Raw genomic sequence first — 5,524 nt, forward strand, 5'->3', positions numbered from 1 at the left:
ATATGAATTCATGTTTAGAAACAAAAATCCTACAAGTATAAGGAATGACGTTGACATTCTGCTTTTAAGGAGATTGTGAAGAAAATATTATCGTCTCTCCACAGCTCAAGTAGTAGAGCATCAGATCGGCAATCTGAAGGACCTGGGTTCTTATCCCAGCGTAGCTAGATAACGTTTTTTTCACAATCTTAAAAAAATTAATCAATATTATAATAATATTGATTAGGACCAATTAGACAAAAAAAATTCACATCTTAAACCATTAATCAATTTCCCTGGTCAAAAAAACCTACATCAATAATAAAAAATTATTTACTTATGTTTGACTGAATATAATATAGAAAATAAGTCAAGAAACTGGTTACCCAATACAAAATAAGGGGTTGCTCACAAAAAAAACTACGATTCGAACTCATTTTACGAAAAACATCCGTTGAGCAAGCTTGAGACGAAAAGTATCGAAGTTGCCCACTAACCGCGAAAAGTATCGCAAAATTCGCTTAGCCGTGAAAAGTATCCGAAAACCCCCCTTCTGAGACGAAAAGTATCCATTTCTCTAGTGGGCTTAGGGTTTACTGGTTACGGAATTGTAGACTTAGGGTTTGTGGGCTTGGAATTGTGGGCTTTAAATGGTAGGCTTGGAATTGTGGGATTGGAATTGTGGGCTTAGGGTTTGTGATCTTGGGACTGGTGGGCTTAGGGTTTGCTGGTTGGGGAATTGTAGACTTAGGTTTTCTGGGCTTGAAAATTATGGGCTTGGGATTGGTGGACTTGGAGTTTGTAGAATTGAGGTTCGTGGGTTTGGAGTTAGTGGGTTTGGGGGTTATAGACTTGGGGTTGGCGGGCTTGGGGTTTTTGGGCTTGGTTTTTTGGGGCTCTCGGGTAAGATGATATTGTGTTTGAAGTTTGTGGGCTCGGGATATGAACCGTTGTTATTTACAGGCTCTGGTTTAGTCAAGTTTTTTGGACCAGATCAATTGCACACCAGATACTTAAAATAGAAAAATAAATATAGCACGCCAACTGGGCTCCGTAGTCGACCAACCTGGACACAGGGATGCATTCTAGTTATTCAAAAAAGAAAGAAATTATAGCTTGCGCTTCTAGCTGGACTCCGTAATCGACTACTATGTAAAGTTATAACCGTTTTTTGAACCGCGAAACAGGCATGACTTCTTCTGTACAGTGATTGAGATACGACGTTTTTTGAACCGCGAGAAAGGCATGGCGTCTCTTTGGCCGTCAACGAGATACGACGTATTTTGAATCTGCGAGCAAAATACTACGTCTGTTCAACCATAAGCCAGATACGATATCTATTCGAACCGTGAGCGAGATACGACGTTTCCTGAAATAAAAATCAGACACTACGTTCTTCGACTCACCCGGCGATTTAAATGTACTTTTTTGAGTGAACTTAAAATTGTGTTTGTTATTGATTCAGATGTTTCATCTGATTCCTTGTGAAAGTTCAGGATATAATCTTCCACGCTAGAGTTTATATAGAAGATTCGCACAGCTAGCGGAAATAACTCTCTGTTCCCTTTATTGGAAGCATCGCTTGAGACGAATTCGGGCAGATCCCATTTTCGTATTTTTTTCTAGCACAAATTATTTCGATAGATAAACGTTTATTTTTCGGCCTGCTGGCCTTAAAAAATTTACTTGCTGACACTTCCATTTTTTTACAGAATTTTTCTTACAACTAAGTCTTACAAAGTACTATCCATCCACACCTTATAATTAATCCGCTCGCTCCTATAGCCTAACCTTCCTCGCTGCGCCTCACCTCGCTTCAAACGCATTTCGCTCTTTGATCGCCATGCCTCGCATTACCAGCCTCTGTCTCCGCGGCTAACACCTAATACTTAACTACTATTCACATTATTTACATTTCTCTTACATCTACTTCCTCTCCTATTTACAATCTTTTCTTCGCTATACCTCTTCCTCCTTTCTTCTTTTCTTCTCTATCTTACCCAACACCCCCTTCACCCATTCTACTGCCCTTTTGTCACCCCTTTCATGCAACAATACCTCCATGCTTATCACCCTCCTTTCCAACTCTTTACATTCCTCCAACCAATGCTCTAATTTTGCATCTCCTTTCCCGCACAATTCACACATTATCTTCTCTCTAGAAAGCCAGAATCCACACATAGATTCCGTTATACCTTGACTCTCTTATTCTCTTCTCTCCTTCTACCCTTTCTTTCTTCATGCCATTCTTTTGAACCAACTCATATACCTTCCTACCTTCCTCGTGCATTCTGCTAACTTCATCCATCTGCAATCAATTCGTTCTAAAATACCTTTCCCTTTCCACCTCCATCTTTGCACCACTACGTCTGTTCTCCTTCTTCCACCAACACTCCCTGACCAATTTCCTTCCCCCCTCTTCCAAAAATTTCTCCTCATATTTACACGCTCGACTTCCTGTTATAATCCCTAAACTTGTTCTTGCTGTCTCCCTCCTGACAATATAGTTCGGCGTAATCCTTTCCAACCTCAGTATCTACTTTACATTCCAACCTCACACGACCTTCCAACCCCACACCTCCACTACGTAAAATAAAACACTCATCACTAGCGAATTAAACAATTTCATTCTTCTTTTAAAATCATTTGAGAACACAAACTCTTTCACCTCCTGTACCGCTTTTCCCTTCCACTTCTACTCCTCTCCTCCTCTCCTCCATTTCTCCCACCTCCTTTCCTCAACACCATAAACTTCAACTTGTCCGCATTTAACTCCAATCTATTCTTGTCCAAGTAACGTCTTAACCTCTTCATCGTCTCCTTTAAAGCCTGTTCGCTCTTTGCCAACAGCACTATGTCATCTGCATATGCGAGTAACCATAACCTGACTCCTCCTACCCTAACTCCTCCTACCACTCCGGTCGCTAGCTTACTTTCAATATCCGCGATCAAAATTGCAAAAAGCGTTAGGCTAAGTAGGCACCCTTGTCTCAACCCCCTATCCATCCAGAATCCCTTAGAAATTCCCTCGCTTCCTCCTACCCTACCTTTCGTCTCCTCATATACCTCCCTTACCCTCTCGATCAGGCCCCTCTTCACTTCCCTCTCTTCCATTGCCTCCCACAACCTCCCCCTATCCATTGACGGGAACGCGCTCTTTAGATCTACAAAAAACGCGTGCACTTTGGCACCCTTTTTGGTTAATTCTCTAACCACTACGTGTTGCAAGACGTAAATATTGTCAATAGTGCTTCTCTCTCTAAAGCCCGCCTGCGTCTCCCGCAATATTCCTTTTCCCTCAACATCCTTCCGCAGCCTATCTGCTAACACCATCGCGTATATTTTGTACGCAGTATTCATGAGCGTGATTCCTATTAAATTTTCCTGCCACTCCCTATCCCCTTTCTTATACAGTGGTACGATGAACACCTCTCCCCCCCTCTTAATCCCTCCCCCTACATACTTTTTTTACTAACCCCTTCAGCCACTGCATTACCTCTTATGTGCCAAACAGCCACGCTTCGTTCTCCACCCCGTCAATCCCTGCTGCCTTCGATTTTCTCAACCTCCCTATCTGCTTCTCTATCTCCTCGTCGTTCAGCTCCTCTTCATCTACCTCTCTGTTTCTTCTAATCCCCTCATCTCTCTTTCGAGTATCTGACCCCTAAAATGAATCCTTAAAAAACTTCCACACAACCTTTCACTTTCTCCGTTAGACTTTTCCATATCTCGTCCGCGGACTCCCCCCCCCCCCAAAACTTACGTTGCCCAACTGTTCCTGATACTTCTATATCGCCTCTCTCGTCCATGACACCCTCTACCCTAATGACCCTTCTTCCCCACCTTGCCTTTCGCCAGCCTCCCCCTGCATCCACAAACTCAATGGCTGATGGTCTGATTCCGCCCTTCCTTCCACTGCGAATTTCTCTATCTCTAATTATCTTTATCTATCTATCTATTTCTCTATCTCTATATTATCCTCCGTTCAGTCTCTTAGAATCTCCCCCTTTTTATTTATTATTTTATCCTACAATTTTCTTTTAAAGCTCTTCCCTTCTTGGTAGAGGCCCCCTTCCCGCACAATTCTCGCATTAAAGTCTCCCCCCATTACCATCATACCCTCATCTTTCTCTCCTAGTAAATTTTGTACCCTTTCTTTAATCCTTTACATTCCATCCTTATTGTACACAGTCACAAACTTATATGTCACCCCTCCTATCTTTATAGCCCTCATTTGCACGCCCTCCCCCACTCCCTCTCCATATACTTCTTCCTCTAATGCATCCCTAACCCCTGTTATAATTCCCCCACTAGCCCTTCCTTTCTTTTTTACTTTGACTGCCTCCTGTAGCCTACACCTATACCCCCTTGGCAACTTTCGCTCTACTTTATTCCATTCCTTTCTGTCTACCCACGTCTCTACCAGTCAAATCATATCAAATTCTTGAATATACCTCCATAAATCCTCCTCTTTTTTCTTTACATCAACTAGGTTCCAGTACACCACCTTTATCATTCCTCCACCCTGATCAACTCCAACCCCCTACTTCCCCCGCATTAAATTCCCCTGCACATCCTTCATCACCTCCTTCTCCTCGTCCGATACCCACATTTTTTCGTCTACTTTTATTTTCCGATACCCTACCTTGATTAATAAAAACCTTATTGTTCTTTATCCTATTTTTGTTACGCATTACCCACAATTTTTCTTCCCAGCTCTCCAATTATACCACCGCTACTTCATTCTCCTTTCTCCCCGCCATCCTAACTTTCCCTACCTTGACTTTAACCCACCCTATGCTCTGTAGCAGCGCTTCCACTCCGCGCCTTTCTTCAACGCTCTTCAGCTTCAATCCTCTTATCACTATATTATTTCTCCTATCTGCCTTCTCTTTTCCCTCCATTCTCAACTCCATTGCCCTTATCCTCATCCTATCCGCTCTCTCCTCCTTTTCATTCCTACGCTCTCCCACTTTCTCTTCTAGCATGTTCTCCGCTTTCTCCCAAATACGTTGCTTCTCCCCTCTGTCCACTGTTTTCATTCCCGACCTGCCTTCCACCTTCTTCAGCCTTTTTCCCACCGTTTCCTTCCACATCCTAACATCTTCTTTCATCTCCTTTATTTTATCCTCTATTTCCTTCCTTACCGACACCAACTCCATCTGCAATCCTTTTATGTTTCCTCTCAGCTCTGTTACTTCCTTTCCCCATCTCTCATCTCTTACCCTCAGGTCCTACGCTGTTTTTAAGGTTCGTACGCTGTTTTTAAGGGGACTCTCTAGCGCGCTTTTCTCCGGACTCTCTTTGCTTTGCCTTTTCCTCTTCAAGAGCACATATTTTGTTACATTTCCATTGTTAGTTGGTGCTAGCCAATCTTTAAACAATTATCTTTTCATGTTTCAGATTATAAAAATAACTGCAGGCTCTAGTAAATTATAACTACAATAAACTTTCGCGGCAAATATAAAATTACGATAGCTAATCCAGGTATAAAAATCAAAAGTATCTCCTTTAACGAGGTCATGGTTGTGGATGGACACATTGG

This window comes from Belonocnema kinseyi, chromosome 6, assembly GCF_010883055.1.
Source record: "Belonocnema kinseyi isolate 2016_QV_RU_SX_M_011 chromosome 6, B_treatae_v1, whole genome shotgun sequence".
Taxonomy (NCBI): domain Eukaryota; kingdom Metazoa; phylum Arthropoda; class Insecta; order Hymenoptera; family Cynipidae; genus Belonocnema; species Belonocnema kinseyi.